General features: G+C 44.9%; 11 non-coding genes across 11 annotated transcripts; all 11 read right to left on the bottom strand.

The window, feature by feature from the left end:
- Nucleotides 1-694: 694 nt before the first annotated feature.
- On the bottom strand, nt 695-885 carry LOC130322821 (U2 spliceosomal RNA). Its single transcript, XR_008868261.1, has one exon. It is a non-coding gene; the product is annotated as a U2 spliceosomal RNA (small nuclear RNA).
- Nucleotides 886-2,972: 2,087 nt separating this feature from the next.
- LOC130322808 (U2 spliceosomal RNA) lies at nt 2,973-3,163 on the bottom strand. Its single transcript, XR_008868249.1, has one exon. It is a non-coding gene; the product is annotated as a U2 spliceosomal RNA (small nuclear RNA).
- Nucleotides 3,164-5,260: 2,097 nt separating this feature from the next.
- LOC130322806 (U2 spliceosomal RNA) lies at nt 5,261-5,451 on the bottom strand. Its single transcript, XR_008868248.1, has one exon. It is a non-coding gene; the product is annotated as a U2 spliceosomal RNA (small nuclear RNA).
- Nucleotides 5,452-7,532: 2,081 nt separating this feature from the next.
- LOC130322805 (U2 spliceosomal RNA) lies at nt 7,533-7,723 on the bottom strand. The gene has a single exon (XR_008868247.1). It is a non-coding gene; the product is annotated as a U2 spliceosomal RNA (small nuclear RNA).
- A 2,069-nt stretch (nt 7,724-9,792) lies between these two features.
- On the bottom strand, nt 9,793-9,983 carry LOC130322804 (U2 spliceosomal RNA). Its single transcript, XR_008868246.1, has one exon. It is a non-coding gene; the product is annotated as a U2 spliceosomal RNA (small nuclear RNA).
- A 2,086-nt stretch (nt 9,984-12,069) lies between these two features.
- Nucleotides 12,070-12,260, bottom strand: LOC130322820 (U2 spliceosomal RNA). Its single transcript, XR_008868260.1, has one exon. It is a non-coding gene; the product is annotated as a U2 spliceosomal RNA (small nuclear RNA).
- Nucleotides 12,261-14,339: 2,079 nt separating this feature from the next.
- On the bottom strand, nt 14,340-14,530 carry LOC130322803 (U2 spliceosomal RNA). Its single transcript, XR_008868245.1, has one exon. It is a non-coding gene; the product is annotated as a U2 spliceosomal RNA (small nuclear RNA).
- Nucleotides 14,531-16,616: 2,086 nt separating this feature from the next.
- Nucleotides 16,617-16,807, bottom strand: LOC130322802 (U2 spliceosomal RNA). Its single transcript, XR_008868244.1, has one exon. It is a non-coding gene; the product is annotated as a U2 spliceosomal RNA (small nuclear RNA).
- Nucleotides 16,808-18,890: 2,083 nt separating this feature from the next.
- Nucleotides 18,891-19,081, bottom strand: LOC130322801 (U2 spliceosomal RNA). Its single transcript, XR_008868243.1, has one exon. It is a non-coding gene; the product is annotated as a U2 spliceosomal RNA (small nuclear RNA).
- Nucleotides 19,082-21,172: 2,091 nt separating this feature from the next.
- On the bottom strand, nt 21,173-21,363 carry LOC130322800 (U2 spliceosomal RNA). The gene has a single exon (XR_008868242.1). It is a non-coding gene; the product is annotated as a U2 spliceosomal RNA (small nuclear RNA).
- A 2,084-nt stretch (nt 21,364-23,447) lies between these two features.
- Nucleotides 23,448-23,638, bottom strand: LOC130322831 (U2 spliceosomal RNA). Its single transcript, XR_008868270.1, has one exon. It is a non-coding gene; the product is annotated as a U2 spliceosomal RNA (small nuclear RNA).
- Between the last annotated feature and the right edge of the window lie 3,141 nt (nt 23,639-26,779).

Here is a 26,779-nt window from a genome sequence, read left to right as displayed (position 1 = left end):
AGGGCCTCGCACCTTCTGATGCATCAGGTAGGTGCACAATAGCATAGCCTAACCCTCTGTACTTTGGTCTATATTGATGCGGGACATAGACAGCCAGCTGATGACCAATCCATTAGTGCAATGGATGGCTGGAAGCATTTGTCTTTGCCTTTGCAATACCACAGAAGCAATGCATGGTCAATGTACAGCAATGACACACCTGTGTGAACAGCCAGGAGACCCCCCCCCCCCCCCCCCATGTTATGTTACATAGTTACATAGTTAGTACGGTCGAAAAAAGACATATGTCCATCAAGTTCAACCAGGGAATTAAGGGGTAGGGGTGTGGCGCGATATTGGGGAAGGGATGAGATTTTATATTTCTTCATAAGCATTAATCTTATTTTGTCAATTAGGAACATTCAGCACCCACCCGCTATCAAGGCAGCTGCCTATCATGTCATGCCCTACCTGCACAGGTGTGCTGGCTACTCAAATGATCCAATTAAGGAGGCCATTTAGTCAGCAGCAGCAGAAGTCCTGTGCCTGGACGCTCCAACAGCGGCCAGACACAAGCAGAAGCAGCAGAAGCAGCAGCAGCAGCACCACCTTTTGTTTTTTGGCTGCAGCAGCAAGGCCCACAGGGCTGGCTAGCTGGCTAGCCAGCAAGCAGGTAGCAATGAAAGTAGGAATCTTTCTTTTTAACCCTGTAAGGGGGTGGTGCACTGTACCCGAAGATACTGCCATATCGGGTCAATGCATAGGGCGACGGAAGCAAGCTTCGAAATCGGCCCCCGTTCTCAAAAATCCATTTAATATATGGTCCCCAGATAGGGGACGTATCAGATATGAAACTGATAAGAACAGATACTACACTTGATCTTAGCCAAAAGGCCGAGAAGCGATAACCGTGAAAGGGGCGGGCCCAACAAGGTCCCCTTCATGGGCACTATCACTGCTTGCTGTCAGGGAGGCTGCCAGACAATTTTCCATGCACACTCTGGGCTGGGGGGCAGTCAACCACCAGTACACACAGCAGAACCTAAACCCATACCATTATTGCTAAGCAGCAAGACAGGGGCCCATTGCACTCCCACGGGGCCTTTTTAAATGCAATCCATAACCCGGATTTGCCAGGAACCCTTCTTACTCCTCCTACTTGCATGTGACACTGGGCTTAGGATCTGCATAGGAAACACACACACAAGCACACACCTACCTTTGTTGCCTGCAGATGCCTCCTTGGCTGTCCCCAAACGGTATCAAACCAACACCCACGGGAAGCTGTAAGCATAGAGGACATGCCTGCACCCCATTGGACTTACCTGTGTGGGTTAAATCCGGGTTATTTGACAACCTATGGCGGTGATGGTTCTGCTCAGGCAGAGCAGTGCTGATGCTCCTCATAAAGCTGTCGCTGCTGTGAAGGTTCTAGGTGACATCACAAATCCCTATGGTTACATACACAACAAAGCTGGGTTGTTGTTGTTTACACTCTGCAAGGCCTGTGGAAGTCAGTGACATCATAGCACTGTAGTTCTGAGGGTTCTAGATGGATGCAACAATCTCCTGTTGCTTCTATGAAGGCCATAATAGACGACATCACCAAACAGCTCCATAGTCACATACACAGCAAAGGAGAGATGTTGTTTACACCTAGTGATGTCAGTGGTATTGAGTGACATCACAGCACAGTGCTAAGGCTCCTGGGCCTGGACACAGCAGCGGCTGCAATATCTCAACGGAGAATACGTTTATATATATGTGTGTGTGTGCGCGTATATATATATATATATATATATATATATATATATATATATTTCTCCGCCGAAATCACTTTTAAACCCATTTCCACCTTTTTTTCCCTTCTCTTCCTCTTACTTTTTTTTCACGTTTTTTTACGTTTTTCTCCTTTTCGCCTCTTTTCTGGGCGTATTATTCTTCTTTTTCTTCTTTTTTTTCGTCTAATGCATACCCCATCAGTGCAGCAATGCTTATTCAATACCGCCAGCAGATGGAGACACTGGGGGATAATTTTCTAAGGATTTATACTGATTTTTCCTGTCTGAATTTGTCGCACAGAAAGTTGCAGGCCAAATATGTGTGACATTTCTGCGACTTTAGCTTCTAGAGCATTTTTACAACATTATACATAGGTGCTGAATACATAAAAAGCGACTGTTCAGCGACAGACAAGTCGCATCGGCTGAAAGTAGGCCAGAATGTCAGTCCATGTTGGAGCAGGTTTAGATACAGTCTAAAGTATAGATCTCAAAGTCTGTGCACAGAATTTAGCAAGGGCCTCGCACCTTCTGATGCATCAGGTAGGTGCACAATAGCATAGCCTAACCCTCTGTACTTTGGTCTATATTGATGCGGGACATAGACAGCCAGCTGATGACCAATCCATTAGTGCAATGGATGGCTGGAAGCATTTGTCTTTGCCTTTGCAATACCACAGAAGCAATGCATGGTCAATGTACAGCAATGACACACCTGTGTGAACAGCCAGGAGACCCCCCCCCCCCCCATGTTATGTTACATAGTTACATAGTTAGTACGGTCGAAAAAAGACATATGTCCATCAAGTTCAACCAGGGAATTAAGGGGTAGGGGTGTGGCGCGATATTGGGTAAGGGATGAGATTTTATATTTCTTCATAAGCATTAATCTTATTTTGTCAATTAGGAACATTCAGCACCCACCCGCTATCAAGGCAGCTGCCTATCATGTCATGCCCTACCTGCACAGGTGTGCTGGCTACTCAAATGATCCAATTAAGGAGGCCATTTAGTCAGCAGCAGCAGAAGTCCTGTGCCTGGACGCTCCAACAGCGGCCAGACACAAGCAGAAGCAGAAGCAGCAGAAGCAGCAGCAGCACCACCTTTTGTTTTTTGGCTGCAGCAGCAGCAAGGCCCACAGGGCTGGCTAGCTGGCTAGCCAGCAAGCAGGTAGCAATGAAAGTAGGAATCTTTCTTTTTAACCCTGTAAGGGGGTGGTGCACTGTACCCGAAGATACTGCCATATCGGGTCAATGCATAGGGCGACGGAAGCAAGCTTCGAAATCGGCCCCCGTTCTCAAAAATCCATTTAATATATGGTCCCCAGATAGGGGACGTATCAGATATTAAACTGATAAGAACAGATACTACACTTGATCTTAGCCAAAAGGCCGAGAAGCGATAACCGTGAAAGGGGCGGGCCCAACAAGGTGCCCTTCATGGGCACTATCACTGCTTGCTGTCAGGGAGGCTGCCAGACAATTTTCCATGCACACTCTGGGCTGGGGGGCAGTCAACCACCAGTACACACAGCAGAACCTAAACCCATACCATTATTGCTAAGCAGCAAGACAGGGGCCCATTGCACTCCCACGGGGCCTTTTTAAATGCAATCCATAACCCGGATTTGCCAGGAACCCTTCTTACTCCTCCTACTTGCATGTGACACTGGGCTTAGGATCTGCATAGGAAACACACACACAAGCACACACCTACCTTTGTTGCCTGCAGATGCCTCCTTGGCTGTCCCCAAACGGTATCAAACCAACACCCACGGGAAGCTGTAAGCATAGAGGACATGCCTGCACCCCATTGGACTTACCTGTGTGGGTTAAATCCGGGTTATTTGACAACCTATGGCGGTGATGGTTCTGCTCAGGCAGAGCAGTGCTGATGCTCCTCATAAAGCTGTCGCTGCTGTGAAGGTTCTAGGTGACATCACAAATCCCTATGGTTACATACACAACAAAGCTGGGTTGTTGTTGTTTACACTCTGCAAGGCCTGTGGAAGTGAGTGACATCATAGCACTGTAGTTCTGAGGGTTCTAGATGGATGCAACAATCTCCTGTTGCTTCTATGAAGGCCATAATAGACGACATCACCAAACAGCTCCATAGTCACATACACAGCAAAGGAGAGATGTTGTTTACACCTAGTGATGTCAGTGGTATTGAGTGACATCACAGCACAGTGCTAAGGCTCCTGGGCCTGGACACAGCAGCGGCTGCAATATCTCAACGGAGAATACGTTTATATATATGTGTGTGTGTGCGCGTATATATATATATATATATATATATATATATATATATATATATATATATATATATATTTCTCCGCCGAAATCACTTTTAAACCCATTTCCACCTTTTTTTCCCTTCTCTTCCTCTTACTTTTTTTTCACGTTTTTTTACGTTTTTCTCCTTTTCGCCTCTTTTCTGGGCGTATTATTCTTCTTTTTCTTCTTTTTTTTCGTCTAATGCATACCCCATCAGTGCAGCAATGCTTATTCAATACCGCCAGCAGATGGAGACACTGGGGGATAATTTTCTAAGGATTTATACTGATTTTTCCTGTCTGAATTTGTCGCACAGAAAGTTGCAGGCCAAATATGTGTGACATTTCTGCGACTTTAGCTTCTAGAGCATTTTTACAACATTATACATAGGTGCTGAATACATAAAAAGCGACTGTTCAGCGACAGACAAGTCGCATCGGCTGAAAGTAGGCCAGAATGTCAGTCCATGTTGGAGCAGGTTTAGATACAGTCTAAAGTATAGATCTCAAAGTCTGTGCACAGAATTAAGCAAGGGCCTCGCACCTTCTGATGCATCAGGTAGGTGCACAATAGCATAGCCTAACCCTCTGTACTTTGGTCTATATTGATGCGGGACATAGACAGCCAGCTGATGACCAATCCATTAGTGCAATGGATGGCTGGAAGCATTTGTCTTTGCCTTTGCAATACCACAGAAGCAATGCATGGTCAATGTACAGCAATGACACACCTGTGTGAACAGCCAGGAGACCCCCCCCATGTTATGTTACATAGTTACATAGTTAGTACGGTCGAAAAAAGACATATGTCCATCAAGTTCAACCAGGGAATTAAGGGGTAGGGGTGTGGCGCGATATTGGGGAAGGGATGAGATTTTATATTTCTTCATAAGCATTAATCTTATTTTGTCAATTAGGAACATTCAGCACCCACCCGCTATCAAGGCAGCTGCCTATCATGTCATGCCCTACCTGCACAGGTGTGCTGGCTACTCAAATGATCCAATTAAGGAGGCCATTTAGTCAGCAGCAGCAGAAGTCCTGTGCCTGGACGCTCCAACAGCGGCCAGACACAAGCAGAAGCAGAAGCAGCAGAAGCAGCAGCAGCACCACCTTTTGTTTTTTGGCTGCAGCAGCAGCAAGGCCCACAGGGCTGGCTAGCTGGCTAGCCAGCAAGCAGGTAGCAATGAAAGTAGGAATCTTTCTTTTTAACCCTGTAAGGGGGTGGTGCACTGTACCCGAAGATACTGCCATATCGGGTCAATGCATAGGGCGACGGAAGCAAGCTTCGAAATCGGCCCCCGTTCTCAAAAATCCATTTAATATATGGTCCCCAGATAGGGGACGTATCAGATATTAAACTGATAAGAACAGATACTACACTTGATCTTAGCCAAAAGGCCGAGAAGCGATAACCGTGAAAGGGGCGGGCCCAACAAGGTGCCCTTCATGGGCACTATCACTGCTTGCTGTCAGGGAGGCTGCCAGACAATTTTCCATGCACACTCTGGGCTGGGGGGCAGTCAACCACCAGTACACACAGCAGAACCTAAACCCATACCATTATTGCTAAGCAGCAAGACAGGGGCCCATTGCACTCCCACGGGGCCTTTTTAAATGCAATCCATAACCCGGATTTGCCAGGAACCCTTCTTACTCCTCCTACTTGCATGTGACACTGGGCTTAGGATCTGCATAGGAAACACACACACAAGCACACACCTACCTTTGTTGCCTGCAGATGCCTCCTTGGCTGTCCCCAAACGGTATCAAACCAACACCCACGGGAAGCTGTAAGCATAGAGGACATGCCTGCACCCCATTGGACTTACCTGTGTGGGTTAAATCCGGGTTATTTGACAACCTATGGCGGTGATGGTTCTGCTCAGGCAGAGCAGTGCTGATGCTCCTCATAAAGCTGTCGCTGCTGTGAAGGTTCTAGGTGACATCACAAATCCCTATGGTTACATACACAACAAAGCTGGGTTGTTGTTGTTTACACTCTGCAAGGCCTGTGGAAGTGAGTGACATCATAGCACTGTAGTTCTGAGGGTTCTAGATGGATGCAACAATCTCCTGTTGCTTCTATGAAGGCCATAATAGACGACATCACCAAACAGCTCCATAGTCACATACACAGCAAAGGAGAGATGTTGTTTACACCTAGTGATGTCAGTGGTATTGAGTGACATCACAGCACAGTGCTAAGGCTCCTGGGCCTGGACACAGCAGCGGCTGCAATATCTCAACGGAGAATACGTTTATATATATGTGTGTGTGTGCGCGTATATATATATATATATATATATATATATATATATATATATTTCTCCGCCGAAATCACTTTTAAACCCATTTCCACCTTTTTTTCCCTTCTCTTCCTCTTACTTTTTTTTCACGTTTTTTTACGTTTTTCTCCTTTTCGCCTCTTTTCTGGGCGTATTATTCTTCTTTTTCTTCTTTTTTTTCGTCTAATGCATACCCCATCAGTGCAGCAATGCTTATTCAATACCGCCAGCAGATGGAGACACTGGGGGATAATTTTCTAAGGATTTATACTGATTTTTCCTGTCTGAATTTGTCGCACAGAAAGTTGCAGGCCAAATATGTGTGACATTTCTGCGACTTTAGCTTCTAGAGCATTTTTACAACATTATACATAGGTGCTGAATACATAAAAAGCGACTGTTCAGCGACAGACAAGTCGCATCGGCTGAAAGTAGGCCAGAATGTCAGTCCATGTTGGAGCAGGTTTAGATACAGTCTAAAGTATAGATCTCAAAGTCTGTGCACAGAATTAAGCAAGGGCCTCGCACCTTCTGATGCATCAGGTAGGTGCACAATAGCATAGCCTAACCCTCTGTACTTTGGTCTATATTGATGCGGGACATAGACAGCCAGCTGATGACCAATCCATTAGTGCAATGGATGGCTGGAAGCATTTGTCTTTGCCTTTGCAATACCACAGAAGCAATGCATGGTCAATGTACAGCAATGACACACCTGTGTGAACAGCCAGGAGACCCCCCCCATGTTATGTTACATAGTTACATAGTTAGTACGGTCGAAAAAAGACATATGTCCATCAAGTTCAACCAGGGAATTAAGGGGTAGGGGTGTGGCGCGATATTGGGGAAGGGATGAGATTTTATATTTCTTCATAAGCATTAATCTTATTTTGTCAATTAGGAACATTCAGCACCCACCCGCTATCAAGGCAGCTGCCTATCATGTCATGCCCTACCTGCACAGGTGTGCTGGCTACTCAAATGATCCAATTAAGGAGGCCATTTAGTCAGCAGCAGCAGAAGTCCTGTGCCTGGACGCTCCAACAGCGGCCAGACACAAGCAGAAGCAGAAGCAGCAGAAGCAGCAGCAGCACCACCTTTTGTTTTTTGGCTGCAGCAGCAGCAAGGCCCACAGGGCTGGCTAGCTGGCTAGCCAGCAAGCAGGTAGCAATGAAAGTAGGAATCTTTCTTTTTAACCCTGTAAGGGGGTGGTGCACTGTACCCGAAGATACTGCCATATCGGGTCAATGCATAGGGCGACGGAAGCAAGCTTCGAAATCGGCCCCCGTTCTCAAAAATCCATTTAATATATGGTCCCCAGATAGGGGACGTATCAGATATTAAACTGATAAGAACAGATACTACACTTGATCTTAGCCAAAAGGCCGAGAAGCGATAACCGTGAAAGGGGCGGGCCCAACAAGGTGCCCTTCATGGGCACTATCACTGCTTGCTGTCAGGGAGGCTGCCAGACAATTTTCCATGCACACTCTGGGCTGGGGGGCAGTCAACCACCAGTACACACAGCAGAACCTAAACCCATACCATTATTGCTAAGCAGCAAGACAGGGGCCCATTGCACTCCCACGGGGCCTTTTTAAATGCAATCCATAACCCGGATTTGCCAGGAACCCTTCTTACTCCTCCTACTTGCATGTGACACTGGGCTTAGGATCTGCATAGGAAACACACACACAAGCACACACCTACCTTTGTTGCCTGCAGATGCCTCCTTGGCTGTCCCCAAACGGTATCAAACCAACACCCACGGGAAGCTGTAAGCATAGAGGACATGCCTGCACCCCATTGGACTTACCTGTGTGGGTTAAATCCGGGTTATTTGACAACCTATGGCGGTGATGGTTCTGCTCAGGCAGAGCAGTGCTGATGCTCCTCATAAAGCTGTCGCTGCTGTGAAGGTTCTAGGTGACATCACAAATCCCTATGGTTACATACACAACAAAGCTGGGTTGTTGTTGTTTACACTCTGCAAGGCCTGTGGAAGTGAGTGACATCATAGCACTGTAGTTCTGAGGGTTCTAGATGGATGCAACAATCTCCTGTTGCTTCTATGAAGGCCATAATAGACGACATCACCAAACAGCTCCATAGTCACATACACAGCAAAGGAGAGATGTTGTTTACACCTAGTGATGTCAGTGGTATTGAGTGACATCACAGCACAGTGCTAAGGCTCCTGGGCCTGGACACAGCAGCGGCTGCAATATCTCAACGGAGAATACGTTTATATATATGTGTGTGTGTGCGCGTATATATATATATATATATATATATATATATATATTTCTCCGCCGAAATCACTTTTAAACCCATTTCCACCTTTTTTTCCCTTCTCTTCCTCTTACTTTTTTTTCACGTTTTTTTACGTTTTTCTCCTTTTCGCCTCTTTTCTGGGCGTATTATTCTTCTTTTTCTTCTTTTTTTTCGTCTAATGCATACCCCATCAGTGCAGCAATGCTTATTCAATACCGCCAGCAGATGGAGACACTGGGGGATAATTTTCTAAGGATTTATACTGATTTTTCCTGTCTGAATTTGTCGCACAGAAAGTTGCAGGCCAAATATGTGTGACATTTCTGCGACTTTAGCTTCTAGAGCATTTTTACAACATTATACATAGGTGCTGAATACATAAAAAGCGACTGTTCAGCGACAGACAAGTCGCATCGGCTGAAAGTAGGCCAGAATGTCAGTCCATGTTGGAGCAGGTTTAGATACAGTCTAAAGTATAGATCTCAAAGTCTGTGCACAGAATTAAGCAAGGGCCTCGCACCTTCTGATGCATCAGGTAGGTGCACAATAGCATAGCCTAACCCTCTGTACTTTGGTCTATATTGATGCGGGACATAGACAGCCAGCTGATGACCAATCCATTAGTGCAATGGATGGCTGGAAGCATTTGTCTTTGCCTTTGCAATACCACAGAAGCAATGCATGGTCAATGTACAGCAATGACACACCTGTGTGAACAGCCAGGAGACCCCCCCCATGTTATGTTACATAGTTACATAGTTAGTACGGTCGAAAAAAGACATATGTCCATCAAGTTCAACCAGGGAATTAAGGGGTAGGGGTGTGGCGCGATATTGGGGAAGGGATGAGATTTTATATTTCTTCATAAGCATTAATCTTATTTTGTCAATTAGGAACATTCAGCACCCACCCGCTATCAAGGCAGCTGCCTATCATGTCATGCCCTACCTGCACAGGTGTGCTGGCTACTCAAATGATCCAATTAAGGAGGCCATTTAGTCAGCAGCAGCAGAAGTCCTGTGCCTGGACGCTCCAACAGCGGCCAGACACAAGCAGAAGCAGCAGAAGCAGCAGCAGCAGCACCACCTTTTGTTTTTTGGCTGCAGCAGCAAGGCCCACAGGGCTGGCTAGCTGGCTAGCCAGCAAGCAGGTAGCAATGAAAGTAGGAATCTTTCTTTTTAACCCTGTAAGGGGGTGGTGCACTGTACCCGAAGATACTGCCATATCGGGTCAATGCATAGGGCGACGGAAGCAAGCTTCGAAATCGGCCCCCGTTCTCAAAAATCCATTTAATATATGGTCCCCAGATAGGGGACGTATCAGATATTAAACTGATAAGAACAGATACTACACTTGATCTTAGCCAAAAGGCCGAGAAGCGATAACCGTGAAAGGGGCGGGCCCAACAAGGTCCCCTTCATGGGCACTATCACTGCTTGCTGTCAGGGAGGCTGCCAGACAATTTTCCATGCACACTCTGGGCTGGGGGGCAGTCAACCACCAGTACACACAGCAGAACCTAAACCCATACCATTATTGCTAAGCAGCAAGACAGGGGCCCATTGCACTCCCACGGGGCCTTTTTAAATGCAATCCATAACCCGGATTTGCCAGGAACCCTTCTTACTCCTCCTACTTGCATGTGACACTGGGCTTAGGATCTGCATAGGAAACACACACACAAGCACACACCTACCTTTGTTGCCTGCAGATGCCTCCTTGGCTGTCCCCAAACGGTATCAAACCAACACCCACGGGAAGCTGTAAGCATAGAGGACATGCCTGCACCCCATTGGACTTACCTGTGTGGGTTAAATCCGGGTTATTTGACAACCTATGGCGGTGATGGTTCTGCTCAGGCAGAGCAGTGCTGATGCTCCTCATAAAGCTGTCGCTGCTGTGAAGGTTCTAGGTGACATCACAAATCCCTATGGTTACATACACAACAAAGCTGGGTTGTTGTTGTTTACACTCTGCAAGGCCTGTGGAAGTCAGTGACATCATAGCACTGTAGTTCTGAGGGTTCTAGATGGATGCAACAATCTCCTGTTGCTTCTATGAAGGCCATAATAGACGACATCACCAAACAGCTCCATAGTCACATACACAGCAAAGGAGAGATGTTGTTTACACCTAGTGATGTCAGTGGTATTGAGTGACATCACAGCACAGTGCTAAGGCTCCTGGGCCTGGACACAGCAGCGGCTGCAATATCTCAACGGAGAATACGTTTATATATATGTGTGTGTGTGCGCGTATATATATATATATATATATATATATATATATATATATATATATATATTTCTCCGCCGAAATCACTTTTAAACCCATTTCCACCTTTTTTTCCCTTCTCTTCCTCTTACTTTTTTTTCACGTTTTTTTACGTTTTTCTCCTTTTCGCCTCTTTTCTGGGCGTATTATTCTTCTTTTTCTTCTTTTTTTTCGTCTAATGCATACCCCATCAGTGCAGCAATGCTTATTCAATACCGCCAGCAGATGGAGACACTGGGGGATAATTTTCTAAGGATTTATACTGATTTTTCCTGTCTGAATTTGTCGCACAGAAAGTTGCAGGCCAAATATGTGTGACATTTCTGCGACTTTAGCTTCTAGAGCATTTTTACAACATTATACATAGGTGCTGAATACATAAAAAGCGACTGTTCAGCGACAGACAAGTCGCATCGGCTGAAAGTAGGCCAGAATGTCAGTCCATGTTGGAGCAGGTTTAGATACAGTCTAAAGTATAGATCTCAAAGTCTGTGCACAGAATTTAGCAAGGGCCTCGCACCTTCTGATGCATCAGGTAGGTGCACAATAGCATAGCCTAACCCTCTGTACTTTGGTCTATATTGATGCGGGACATAGACAGCCAGCTGATGACCAATCCATTAGTGCAATGGATGGCTGGAAGCATTTGTCTTTGCCTTTGCAATACCACAGAAGCAATGCATGGTCAATGTACAGCAATGACACACCTGTGTGAACAGCCAGGAGACCCCCCCCCCCCCCCCCCCATGTTATGTTACATAGTTAGTACGGTCGAAAAAAGACATATGTCCATCAAGTTCAACCAGGGAATTAAGGGGTAGGGGTGTGGCGCGATATTGGGGAAGGGATGAGATTTTATATTTCTTCATAAGCATTAATCTTATTTTGTCAATTAGGAACATTCAGCACCCACCCGCTATCAAGGCAGCTGCCTATCATGTCATGCCCTACCTGCACAGGTGTGCTGGCTACTCAAATGATCCAATTAAGGAGGCCATTTAGTCAGCAGCAGCAGAAGTCCTGTGCCTGGACGCTCCAACAGCGGCCAGACACAAGCAGAAGCAGCAGAAGCAGCAGCAGCAGCACCACCTTTTGTTTTTTGGCTGCAGCAGCAAGGCCCACAGGGCTGGCTAGCTGGCTAGCCAGCAAGCAGGTAGCAATGAAAGTAGGAATCTTTCTTTTTAACCCTGTAAGGGGGTGGTGCACTGTACCCGAAGATACTGCCATATCGGGTCAATGCATAGGGCGACGGAAGCAAGCTTCGAAATCGGCCCCCGTTCTCAAAAATCCATTTAATATATGGTCCCCAGATAGGGGACGTATCAGATATGAAACTGATAAGAACAGATACTACACTTGATCTTAGCCAAAAGGCCGAGAAGCGATAACCGTGAAAGGGGCGGGCCCAACAAGGTCCCCTTCATGGGCACTATCACTGCTTGCTGTCAGGGAGGCTGCCAGACAATTTTCCATGCACACTCTGGGCTGGGGGGCAGTCAACCACCAGTACACACAGCAGAACCTAAACCCATACCATTATTGCTAAGCAGCAAGACAGGGGCCCATTGCACTCCCACGGGGCCTTTTTAAATGCAATCCATAACCCGGATTTGCCAGGAACCCTTCTTACTCCTCCTACTTGCATGTGACACTGGGCTTAGGATCTGCATAGGAAACACACACACAAGCACACACCTACCTTTGTTGCCTGCAGATGCCTCCTTGGCTGTCCCCAAACGGTATCAAACCAACACCCACGGGAAGCTGTAAGCATAGAGGACATGCCTGCACCCCATTGGACTTACCTGTGTGGGTTAAATCCGGGTTATTTGACAACCTATGGCGGTGATGGTTCTGCTCAGGCAGAGCAGTGCTGATGCTCCTCATAAAGCTGTCGCTGCTGTGAAGGTTCTAGGTGACATCACAAATCCCTATGGTTACATACACAACAAAGCTGGGTTGTTGTTGTTTACACTCTGCAAGGCCTGTGGAAGTGAGTGACATCATAGCACTGTAGTTCTGAGGGTTCTAGATGGATGCAACAATCTCCTGTTGCTTCTATGAAGGCCATAATAGACGACATCACCAAACAGCTCCATAGTCACATACACAGCAAAGGAGAGATGTTGTTTACACCTAGTGATGTCAGTGGTATTGAGTGACATCACAGCACAGTGCTAAGGCTCCTGGGCCTGGACACAGCAGCGGCTGCAATATCTCAACGGAGAATACGTTTATATATATGTGTATGTGTGCGCGTATATATATATATATATATATATATATATATATATATATTTCTCCGCCGAAATCACTTTTAAACCCATTTCCACCTTTTTTTCCCTTCTCTTCCTCTTACTTTTTTTTCACGTTTTTTTACGTTTTTCTCCTTTTCGCCTCTTTTCTGGGCGTATTATTCTTCTTTTTCTTCTTTTTTTTCGTCTAATGCATACCCCATCAGTGCAGCAATGCTTATTCAATACCGCCAGCAGATGGAGACACTGGGGGATAATTTTCTAAGGATTTATACTGATTTTTCCTGTCTGAATTTGTCGCACAGAAAGTTGCAGGCCAAATATGTGTGACATTTCTGCGACTTTAGCTTCTAGAGCATTTTTACAACATTATACATAGGTGCTGAATACATAAAAAGCGACTGTTCAGCGACAGACAAGTCGCATCGGCTGAAAGTAGGCCAGAATGTCAGTCCATGTTGGAGCAGGTTTAGATACAGTCTAAAGTATAGATCTCAAAGTCTGTGCACAGAATTAAGCAAGGGCCTCGCACCTTCTGATGCATCAGGTAGGTGCACAATAGCATAGCCTAACCCTCTGTACTTTGGTCTATATTGATGCGGGACATAGACAGCCAGCTGATGACCAATCCATTAGTGCAATGGATGGCTGGAAGCATTTGTCTTTGCCTTTGCAATACCACAGAAGCAATGCATGGTCAATGTACAGCAATGACACACCTGTGTGAACAGCCAGGAGACCCCCCCCATGTTATGTTACATAGTTACATAGTTAGTACGGTCGAAAAAAGACATATGTCCATCAAGTTCAACCAGGGAATTAAGGGGTAGGGGTGTGGCGCGATATTGGGGAAGGGATGAGATTTTATATTTCTTCATAAGCATTAATCTTATTTTGTCAATTAGGAACATTCAGCACCCACCCGCTATCAAGGCAGCTGCCTATCATGTCATGCCCTACCTGCACAGGTGTGCTGGCTACTCAAATGATCCAATTAAGGAGGCCATTTAGTCAGCAGCAGCAGAAGTCCTGTGCCTGGACGCTCCAACAGCGGCCAGACACAAGCAGAAGCAGAAGCAGCAGAAGCAGCAGCAGCACCACCTTTTGTTTTTTGGCTGCAGCAGCAGCAAGGCCCACAGGGCTGGCTAGCTGGCTAGCCAGCAAGCAGGTAGCAATGAAAGTAGGAATCTTTCTTTTTAACCCTGTAAGGGGGTGGTGCACTGTACCCGAAGATACTGCCATATCGGGTCAATGCATAGGGCGACGGAAGCAAGCTTCGAAATCGGCCCCCGTTCTCAAAAATCCATTTAATATATGGTCCCCAGATAGGGGACGTATCAGATATTAAACTGATAAGAACAGATACTACACTTGATCTTAGCCAAAAGGCCGAGAAGCGATAACCGTGAAAGGGGCGGGCCCAACAAGGTGCCCTTCATGGGCACTATCACTGCTTGCTGTCAGGGAGGCTGCCAGACAATTTTCCATGCACACTCTGGGCTGGGGGGCAGTCAACCACCAGTACACACAGCAGAACCTAAACCCATACCATTATTGCTAAGCAGCAAGACAGGGGCCCATTGCACTCCCACGGGGCCTTTTTAAATGCAATCCATAACCCGGATTTGCCAGGAACCCTTCTTACTCCTCCTACTTGCATGTGACACTGGGCTTAGGATCTGCATAGGAAACACACACACAAGCACACACCTACCTTTGTTGCCTGCAGATGCCTCCTTGGCTGTCCCCAAACGGTATCAAACCAACACCCACGGGAAGCTGTAAGCATAGAGGACATGCCTGCACCCCATTGGACTTACCTGTGTGGGTTAAATCCGGGTTATTTGACAACCTATGGCGGTGATGGTTCTGCTCAGGCAGAGCAGTGCTGATGCTCCTCATAAAGCTGTCGCTGCTGTGAAGGTTCTAGGTGACATCACAAATCCCTATGGTTACATACACAACAAAGCTGGGTTGTTGTTGTTTACACTCTGCAAGGCCTGTGGAAGTGAGTGACATCATAGCACTGTAGTTCTGAGGGTTCTAGATGGATGCAACAATCTCCTGTTGCTTCTATGAAGGCCATAATAGACGACATCACCAAACAGCTCCATAGTCACATACACAGCAAAGGAGAGATGTTGTTTACACCTAGTGATGTCAGTGGTATTGAGTGACATCACAGCACAGTGCTAAGGCTCCTGGGCCTGGACACAGCAGCGGCTGCAATATCTCAACGGAGAATACGTTTATATATATGTGTGTGTGTGCGCGTATATATATATATATATATATATATATATATATATATATATATATTTCTCCGCCGAAATCACTTTTAAACCCATTTCCACCTTTTTTTCCCTTCTCTTCCTCTTACTTTTTTTTCACGTTTTTTTACGTTTTTCTCCTTTTCGCCTCTTTTCTGGGCGTATTATTCTTCTTTTTCTTCTTTTTTTTCGTCTAATGCATACCCCATCAGTGCAGCAATGCTTATTCAATACCGCCAGCAGATGGAGACACTGGGGGATAATTTTCTAAGGATTTATACTGATTTTTCCTGTCTGAATTTGTCGCACAGAAAGTTGCAGGCCAAATATGTGTGACATTTCTGCGACTTTAGCTTCTAGAGCATTTTTACAACATTATACATAGGTGCTGAATACATAAAAAGCGACTGTTCAGCGACAGACAAGTCGCATCGGCTGAAAGTAGGCCAGAATGTCAGTCCATGTTGGAGCAGGTTTAGATACAGTCTAAAGTATAGATCTCAAAGTCTGTGCACAGAATTAAGCAAGGGCCTCGCACCTTCTGATGCATCAGGTAGGTGCACAATAGCATAGCCTAACCCTCTGTACTTTGGTCTATATTGATGCGGGACATAGACAGCCAGCTGATGACCAATCCATTAGTGCAATGGATGGCTGGAAGCATTTGTCTTTGCCTTTGCAATACCACAGAAGCAATGCATGGTCAATGTACAGCAATGACACACCTGTGTGAACAGCCAGGAGACCCCCCCCCATGTTATGTTACATAGTTACATAGTTAGTACGGTCGAAAAAAGACATATGTCCATCAAGTTCAACCAGGGAATTAAGGGGTAGGGGTGTGGCGCGATATTGGGGAAGGGATGAGATTTTATATTTCTTCATAAGCATTAATCTTATTTTGTCAATTAGGAACATTCAGCACCCACCCGCTATCAAGGCAGCTGCCTATCATGTCATGCCCTACCTGCACAGGTGTGCTGGCTACTCAAATGATCCAATTAAGGAGGCCATTTAGTCAGCAGCAGCAGAAGTCCTGTGCCTGGACGCTCCAACAGCGGCCAGACACAAGCAGAAGCAGAAGCAGCAGAAGCAGCAGCAGCACCACCTTTTGTTTTTTGGCTGCAGCAGCAGCAAGGCCCACAGGGCTGGCTAGCTGGCTAGCCAGCAAGCAGGTAGCAATGAAAGTAGGAATCTTTCTTTTTAACCCTGTAAGGGGGTGGTGCACTGTACCCGAAGATACTGCCATATCGGGTCAATGCATAGGGCGACGGAAGCAAGCTTCGAAATCGGCCCCCGTTCTCAAAAATCCATTTAATATATGGTCCCCAGATAGGGGACGTATCAGATATTAAACTGATAAGAACAGATACTACACTTGATCTTAGCCAAAAGGCCGAGAAGCGATAACCGTGAAAGGGGCGGGCCCAACAAGGTGCCCTTCATGGGCACTATCACTGCTTGCTGTCAGGGAGGCTGCCAGACAATTTTCCATGCACACTCTGGGCTGGGGGGCAGTCAACCACCAGTACACACAGCAGAACCTAAACCCATACCATTATTGCTAAGCAGCAAGACAGGGGCCCATTGCACTCCCACGGGGCCTTTTTAAATGCAATCCATAACCCGGATTTGCCAGGAACCCTTCTTACTCCTCCTACTTGCATGTGACACTGGGCTTAGGATCTGCATAGGAAACACACACACAAGCACACACCTACCTTTGTTGCCTGCAGATGCCTCCTTGGCTGTCCCCAAACGGTATCAAACCAACACCCACGGGAAGCTGTAAGCATAGAGGACATGCCTGCACCCCATTGGACTTACCTGTGTGGGTTAAATCCGGGTTATTTGACAACCTATGGCGGTGATGGTTCTGCTCAGGCAGAGCAGTGCTGATGCTCCTCATAAAGCTGTCGCTGCTGTGAAGGTTCTAGGTGACATCACAAATCCCTATGGTTACATACACAACAAAGCTGGGTTGTTGTTGTTTACACTCTGCAAGGCCTGTGGAAGTGAGTGACATCATAGCACTGTAGTTCTGAGGGTTCTAGATGGATGCAACAATCTCCTGTTGCTTCTATGAAGGCCATAATAGACGACATCACCAAACAGCTCCATAGTCACATACACAGCAAAGGAGAGATGTTGTTTACACCTAGTGATGTCAGTGGTATTGAGTGACATCACAGCACAGTGCTAAGGCTCCTGGGCCTGGACACAGCAGCGGCTGCAATATCTCAACGGAGAATACGTTTATATATATGTGTGTGTGTGCGCGTATATATATATATATATATATATATATATATATATATATATATTTCTCCGCCGAAATCACTTTTAAACCCATTTCCACCTTTTTTTCCCTTCTCTTCCTCTTACTTTTTTTTCACGTTTTTTTACGTTTTTCTCCTTTTCGCCTCTTTTCTGGGCGTATTATTCTTCTTTTTCTTCTTTTTTTTCGTCTAATGCATACCCCATCAGTGCAGCAATGCTTATTCAATACCGCCAGCAGATGGAGACACTGGGGGATAATTTTCTAAGGATTTATACTGATTTTTCCTGTCTGAATTTGTCGCACAGAAAGTTGCAGGCCAAATATGTGTGACATTTCTGCGACTTTAGCTTCTAGAGCATTTTTACAACATTATACATAGGTGCTGAATACATAAAAAGCGACTGTTCAGCGACAGACAAGTCGCATCGGCTGAAAGTAGGCCAGAATGTCAGTCCATGTTGGAGCAGGTTTAGATACAGTCTAAAGTATAGATCTCAAAGTCTGTGCACAGAATTAAGCAAGGGCCTCGCACCTTCTGATGCATCAGGTAGGTGCACAATAGCATAGCCTAACCCTCTGTACTTTGGTCTATATTGATGCGGGACATAGACAGCCAGCTGATGACCAATCCATTAGTGCAATGGATGGCTGGAAGCATTTGTCTTTGCCTTTGCAATACCACAGAAGCAATGCATGGTCAATGTACAGCAATGACACACCTGTGTGAACAGCCAGGAGACCCCCCCCATGTTATGTTACATAGTTACATAGTTAGTACGGTCGAAAAAAGACATATGTCCATCAAGTTCAACCAGGGAATTAAGGGGTAGGGGTGTGGCGCGATATTGGGGAAGGGATGAGATTTTATATTTCTTCATAAGCATTAATCTTATTTTGTCAATTAGGAACATTCAGCACCCACCCGCTATCAAGGCAGCTGCCTATCATGTCATGCCCTACCTGCACAGGTGTGCTGGCTACTCAAATGATCCAATTAAGGAGGCCATTTAGTCAGCAGCAGCAGAAGTCCTGTGCCTGGACGCTCCAACAGCGGCCAGACACAAGCAGAAGCAGAAGCAGCAGAAGCAGCAGCAGCACCACCTTTTGTTTTTTGGCTGCAGCAGCAGCAAGGCCCACAGGGCTGGCTAGCTGGCTAGCCAGCAAGCAGGTAGCAATGAAAGTAGGAATCTTTCTTTTTAACCCTGTAAGGGGGTGGTGCACTGTACCCGAAGATACTGCCATATCGGGTCAATGCATAGGGCGACGGAAGCAAGCTTCGAAATCGGCCCCCGTTCTCAAAAATCCATTTAATATATGGTCCCCAGATAGGGGACGTATCAGATATTAAACTGATAAGAACAGATACTACACTTGATCTTAGCCAAAAGGCCGAGAAGCGATAACCGTGAAAGGGGCGGGCCCAACAAGGTGCCCTTCATGGGCACTATCACTGCTTGCTGTCAGGGAGGCTGCCAGACAATTTTCCATGCACACTCTGGGCTGGGGGGCAGTCAACCACCAGTACACACAGCAGAACCTAAACCCATACCATTATTGCTAAGCAGCAAGACAGGGGCCCATTGCACTCCCACGGGGCCTTTTTAAATGCAATCCATAACCCGGATTTGCCAGGAACCCTTCTTACTCCTCCTACTTGCATGTGACACTGGGCTTAGGATCTGCATAGGAAACACACACACAAGCACACACCTACCTTTGTTGCCTGCAGATGCCTCCTTGGCTGTCCCCAAACGGTATCAAACCAACACCCACGGGAAGCTGTAAGCATAGAGGACATGCCTGCACCCCATTGGACTTACCTGTGTGGGTTAAATCCGGGTTATTTGACAACCTATGGCGGTGATGGTTCTGCTCAGGCAGAGCAGTGCTGATGCTCCTCATAAAGCTGTCGCTGCTGTGAAGGTTCTAGGTGACATCACAAATCCCTATGGTTACATACACAACAAAGCTGGGTTGTTGTTGTTTACACTCTGCAAGGCCTGTGGAAGTCAGTGACATCATAGCACTGTAGTTCTGAGGGTTCTAGATGGATGCAACAATCTCCTGTTGCTTCTATGAAGGCCATAATAGACGACATCACCAAACAGCTCCATAGTCACATACACAGCAAAGGAGAGATGTTGTTTACACCTAGTGATGTCAGTGGTATTGAGTGACATCACAGCACAGTGCTAAGGCTCCTGGGCCTGGACACAGCAGCGGCTGCAATATCTCAACGGAGAATACGTTTATATATATGTGTGTGTGTGCGCGTATATATATATATATATATATATATATATATATATATATATATATTTCTCTGCCGAAATCACTTTTAAACCCATTTCCACCTTTTTTTCCCTTCTCTTCCTCTTACTTTTTTTTCACGTTTTTTTACGTTTTTCTCCTTTTCGCCTCTTTTCTGGGCGTATTATTCTTCTTTTTCTTCTTTTTTTTCGTCTAATGCATACCCCATCAGTGCAGCAATGCTTATTCAATACCGCCAGCAGATGGAGACACTGGGGGATAATTTTCTAAGGATTTATACTGATTTTTCCTGTCTGAATTTGTCGCACAGAAAGTTGCAGGCCAAATATGTGTGACATTTCTGCGACTTTAGCTTCTAGAGCATTTTTACAACATTATACATAGGTGCTGAATACATAAAAAGCGACTGTTCAGCGACAGACAAGTCGCATCGGCTGAAAGTAGGCCAGAATGTCAGTCCATGTTGGAGCAGGTTTAGATACAGTCTAAAGTATAGATCTCAAAGTCTGTGCACAGAATTTAGCAAGGGCCTCGCACCTTCTGATGCATCAGGTAGGTGCACAATAGCATAGCCTAACCCTCTGTACTTTGGTCTATATTGATGCGGGACATAGACAGCCAGCTGATGACCAATCCATTAGTGCAATGGATGGCTGGAAGCATTTGTCTTTGCCTTTGCAATACCACAGAAGCAATGCATGGTCAATGTACAGCAATGACACACCTGTGTGAACAGCCAGGAGACCCCCCCCCCCCCCCCCCCCATGTTATGTTACATAGTTACATAGTTAGTACGGTCGAAAAAAGACATATGTCCATCAAGTTCAACCAGGGAATTAAGGGGTAGGGGTGTGGCGCGATATTGGGGAAGGGATGAGATTTTATATTTCTTCATAAGCATTAATCTTATTTTGTCAATTAGGAACATTCAGCACCCACCCGCTATCAAGGCAGCTGCCTATCATGTCATGCCCTACCTGCACAGGTGTGCTGGCTACTCAAATGATCCAATTAAGGAGGCCATTTAGTCAGCAGCAGCAGAAGTCCTGTGCCTGGACGCTCCAACAGCGGCCAGACACAAGCAGAAGCAGCAGAAGCAGCAGCAGCAGCACCACCTTTTGTTTTTTGGCTGCAGCAGCAAGGCCCACAGGGCTGGCTAGCTGGCTAGCCAGCAAGCAGGTAGCAATGAAAGTAGGAATCTTTCTTTTTAACCCTGTAAGGGGGTGGTGCACTGTACCCGAAGATACTGCCATATCGGGTCAATGCATAGGGCGACGGAAGCAAGCTTCGAAATCGGCCCCCGTTCTCAAAAATCCATTTAATATATGGTCCCCAGATAGGGGACGTATCAGATATTAAACTGATAAGAACAGATACTACACTTGATCTTAGCCAAAAGGCCGAGAAGCGATAACCGTGAAAGGGGCGGGCCCAACAAGGTCCCCTTCATGGGCACTATCACTGCTTGCTGTCAGGGAGGCTGCCAGACAATTTTCCATGCACACTCTGGGCTGGGGGGCAGTCAACCACCAGTACACACAGCAGAACCTAAACCCATACCATTATTGCTAAGCAGCAAGACAGGGGCCCATTGCACTCCCACGGGGCCTTTTTAAATGCAATCCATAACCCGGATTTGCCAGGAACCCTTCTTACTCCTCCTACTTGCATGTGACACTGGGCTTAGGATCTGCATAGGAAACACACACACAAGCACACACCTACCTTTGTTGCCTGCAGATGCCTCCTTGGCTGTCCCCAAACGGTATCAAACCAACACCCACGGGAAGCTGTAAGCATAGAGGACATGCCTGCACCCCATTGGACTTACCTGTGTGGGTTAAATCCGGGTTATTTGACAACCTATGGCGGTGATGGTTCTGCTCAGGCAGAGCAGTGCTGATGCTCCTCATAAAGCTGTCGCTGCTGTGAAGGTTCTAGGTGACATCACAAATCCCTATGGTTACATACACAACAAAGCTGGGTTGTTGTTGTTTACACTCTGCAAGGCCTGTGGAAGTCAGTGACATCATAGCACTGTAGTTCTGAGGGTTCTAGATGGATGCAACAATCTCCTGTTGCTTCTATGAAGGCCATAATAGACGACATCACCAAACAGCTCCATAGTCACATACACAGCAAAGGAGAGATGTTGTTTACACCTAGTGATGTCAGTGGTATTGAGTGACATCACAGCACAGTGCTAAGGCTCCTGGGCCTGGACACAGCAGCGGCTGCAATATCTCAACGGAGAATACGTTTATATATATGTGTGTGTGTGCGCGTATATATATATATATATATATATATATATATATATATATATTTCTCCGCCGAAATCACTTTTAAACCCATTTCCACCTTTTTTTCCCTTCTCTTCCTCTTACTTTTTTTTCACGTTTTTTTACGTTTTTCTCCTTTTCGCCTCTTTTCTGGGCGTATTATTCTTCTTTTTCTTCTTTTTTTTCGTCTAATGCATACCCCATCAGTGCAGCAATGCTTATTCAATACCGCCAGCAGATGGAGACACTGGGGGATAATTTTCTAAGGATTTATACTGATTTTTCCTGTCTGAATTTGTCGCACAGAAAGTTGCAGGCCAAATATGTGTGACATTTCTGCGACTTTAGCTTCTAGAGCATTTTTACAACATTATACATAGGTGCTGAATACATAAAAAGCGACTGTTCAGCGACAGACAAGTCGCATCGGCTGAAAGTAGGCCAGAATGTCAGTCCATGTTGGAGCAGGTTTAGACACAGTCTAAAGTATAGATCTCAAAGTCTGTGCACAGAATTTAGCAAGGGCCTCGCACCTTCTGATGCATCAGGTAGGTGCACAATAGCATAGCCTAACCCTCTGTACTTTGGTCTATATTGATGCGGGACATAGACAGCCAGCTGATGACCAATCCATTAGTGCAATGGATGGCTGGAAGCATTTGTCTTTGCCTTTGCAATACCACAGAAGCAATGCATGGTCAATGTACAGCAATGACACACCTGTGTGAACAGCCAGGAGACCCCCCCCCCCCCCCCCATGTTATGTTACATAGTTACATAGTTAGTACGGTCGAAAAAAGACATATGTCCATCAAGTTCAACCAGGGAATTAAGGGGTAGGGGTGTGGCGCGATATTGGGGAAGGGATGAGATTTTATATTTCTTCATAAGCATTAATCTTATTTTGTCAATTAGGAACATTCAGCACCCACCCGCTATCAAGGCAGCTGCCTATCATGTCATGCCCTACCTGCACAGGTGTGCTGGCTACTCAAATGATCCAATTAAGGAGGCCATTTAGTCAGCAGCAGCAGAAGTCCTGTGCCTGGACGCTCCAACAGCGGCCAGACACAAGCAGAAGCAGCAGAAGCAGCAGCAGCACCACCACCTTTTGTTTTTTGGCTGCAGCAGCAAGGCCCACAGGGCTGGCTAGCTGGCTAGCCAGCAAGCAGGTAGCAATGAAAGTAGGAATCTTTCTTTTTAACCCTGTAAGGGGGTGGTGCACTGTACCCGAAGATACTGCCATATCGGGTCAATGCATAGGGCGACGGAAGCAAGCTTCGAAATCGGCCCCCGTTCTCAAAAATCCATTTAATATATGGTCCCCAGATAGGGGACGTATCAGATATTAAACTGATAAGAACAGATTTTTTTTTAACTTGACTACCCTTACGGGGGCAACTTTATTAAAAATTAAATAATGTTAACAAAGTTGTGCAAATATGTCAATAAATACAGTTACATATAAATAACATATTTACAACATATTAAAACATAAAATGGGCACTTGGTGGCTTTACAAGATAGAATTCCATTCTTTTAAAAACCATTTTCTAGATAAAAGCGGAAATCTCTTCTTGTCTAAAAGATAGTACTGGTACATTTCATAAAAACAGATAGATAAAATGTCCTTCACAGATAAAACCTCATGCTTGAACAATAAAATATTCCTGGCCTTCCACAGAGCTGCCTTCACACAGTTTATGATCTTCCATGCAATAGTCTCTTGAGTCCGTGTTGGGCATTCCAGGCAACCATAAAAAACCACTGCAATATTTAAGTCTTTTAGTCCAGTTATCCTTTTTACCAGAGGGAGTATCTTTGTCCATATTTTCTGCGAGTAAAAACAAGTCCATATTAGATGGTGCACGGTCTCCTCTTGTCGGCATCCCTCCCTCGGGCAGGTTGCAGAGTTGGATAATCCTCTTCGGTGCTGGAATGCCCGGCATGGAAGACACTCGTGTGCGCAGCTCCAGGCCAGGTCCTTCTGTGAATTAAAAAGATAATTAATACTCAACATCTTCCAAATCTGTATACACTTCTGTTCGTTAAAATTTTTGATGGGAGTCACGGTACTGGTTTCTTTTATTTCCTTTAGTAGTTTTTTGCTATTGCACAGATCCTGAACACTTTTACCTTTAAAATTATATAAGTTTAAAATTTTTCCTAAAATCATGTATTGAGGGGGTAAATTCAAAGAATAAGGGCAACTTAAAACTGTAGAAAACCAGCCGTTCCTCCGCATAAAATAACCAGTATTAAAACGAACAAAATAAGACCAGTAGCTATCTTTAAAAACAGTAGTAAAACACATGCTAAAAAACTTTATTAAAAGGAAAGCTTTAAAATCTGGAAAAGCCTTACCGCCCCTGGAGTTCGGTTTTATCACAATTTGTCTCTTTAATTTTTCGCTCTTAGAACTCCAAAAGAAAGTAAAACAAGCTTTTGTTATTTTCTTTAGAACCATTTCGGGGGGTGGGAAAACCAGACTTAAATACAATAAAATAGGTAAAAGCACCATTTTTGTAATTAAAACCTTCCCTTCCATTGTAAGTTCTCGCATGTTCCACATACATATTTTCTTATTTATTTTTTGAGCCACCAAGTCCCAGCTATTAAAACCATTATTAGACTCGTCAAAGGAGACACCTAAAATCTGCACCGACTCAGACACAGGGACGGGCACATCATACAAAGGCATTCCGCCTATGTTTAAAATGTTACTTTTGTTAAAATTGACTTTAAAACCGGAGGCACAATTAAAATATTGAATCTGTTTTAGCGTCTTCTGAAGCGATGGGGTGTCCCTGCAAAACACCGCAACATCGTCCATGTACCCCACTACCTTCGCCTCTAGTCCCCCTCCTCCTGGCAGGGGGACTCCATGGATCTGCTTATCCTTTCGTATTGTACATAAAAGAGGCTCTATTGCGCAAATGAAGAGTAGTGGGGACAAGGGACACCCCTGCTTCACTCCGGAATTTAAAATCACGCCCTGTGTCTTAAAACCATTTACTAAAATTTTACTAGTACAGTTATCATAAAAAGCTCTAAGAGACAATAAAAAGCCATCAGGTATACCCATTTTCTCTAAAACCTTAAAAAGATAAAAATGTGACACCCTGTCGAAAGCTTTTTCAAAATCTATGGATAAAACCGCCAGCTTTCCTTTTCTTAATTTGGTGTCGCTAATTACATCCTTTAAAAGGTTTAGGTTCTCCCATAAACTCCTCCCAGGCACCCCACAGACTTGGTTTGTATGAATTATTTTATGGATTACGTTCTTTAAGCGGTTAGCACACAGTTTCGCCATTATTTTATAGTCGCAGTTCAGAAGGGTGATTGGTCTCCAGTTTTTGAGTTCCGACCGGTCTCCCTTTTTGAATAGCAGGGAGACATCACCCTTCTTCCATGAGCCTGGGAGGATTTTAGACTTAAAGACTTCCGTAAAAAGGGAGAACAAATCTTCTTTTAAAATACCATAAAAAGTAACATAAAATTCAATGGGTATACCATCCGGCCCAGGCACTTTACCTGTTTTAAAACTCTTGACGATCTCTAAAATCTCCTGCTCTGAAATATTCTGCAATAAAAAAGACTGTGAGACAGGATCTAAAAAATTGGTGATCTCCTTTAACGAGTCATTCATAAAACATTCATCAATGTGTTTTACATTAAAAAGATCCGCATAAAACTCTTGCACCTTTTTTAAAATACCCTGTACATCATTCACTCCTTCAATGTTTTCTATTAACCTTCTATTTTCATGTATTTTCTTAAAAAAATACCTGGAGCAGGTCTCGTTTTCCTCAAGATGCTGTATTCGAGACCTAAAGATAATTTCTTTTCCTTTCTGCTCCAGGCACTTAGTTATTTCTTTTTTAAGATCATGTACCTCCTTCTCCACCTCCATCCCATGTGCTCTGAATTTGTACAGGGTTTGCAGACGAGTATTTAGGATATTATAAAATTCACGTTTTTCTTTAGCTTTCCTAACCCCAACACGGATAAAAAATTCTTTTATTTTTAGTTTCATTTTTTCCCACCAGATACTGGTGGGAGTGTTGGGGTCTTTTACTCGTCTGCATTCCTTGTAAAAGGTGATAAAATCTAATAAAACCTGCGGATCTTCTAAAAGGGACACGTTTAACTTCCAGGCATTCCTACCAGTTCTCCTTTTAAAATCACTTTTAACTTTAAAATACAATAATTTATGGTCAGAAAAAACATTGGTAAAAAGATCACAGTTAAAAGGCAGTACTTGATAAGAACAAAAAATAAAATCTATCCTGGAGCTACAGCTTGCATTGCTCCAGGTAACACCGTCTTCCTCTGGTACGTTAAAATTACATTTTTTAAAAACATCAGTGAGATTAAAATCTAAAATCAAGTTTTTTAACATAAAAGACGTCTTATCATAGTTCCTACTTACTGCGTTCGAAAAACGGCGTTCTCCCCTTAAAATACAATTAAAATCACCTGATAAAACAAGAGGACTAGAATTGTTAATAAAAAGGGGTAAAATCTCCAACATTTTTATTCTTTC

The sequence above is a fragment of the Hyla sarda genome, unplaced genomic scaffold (genome assembly GCF_029499605.1).
Source record: "Hyla sarda isolate aHylSar1 unplaced genomic scaffold, aHylSar1.hap1 scaffold_238, whole genome shotgun sequence".
Lineage (NCBI taxonomy): Eukaryota > Metazoa > Chordata > Amphibia > Anura > Hylidae > Hyla > Hyla sarda.
Note: the sequence above shows the minus strand (reverse complement) of the source record. Positions and strands in the feature narration are given on the sequence as shown.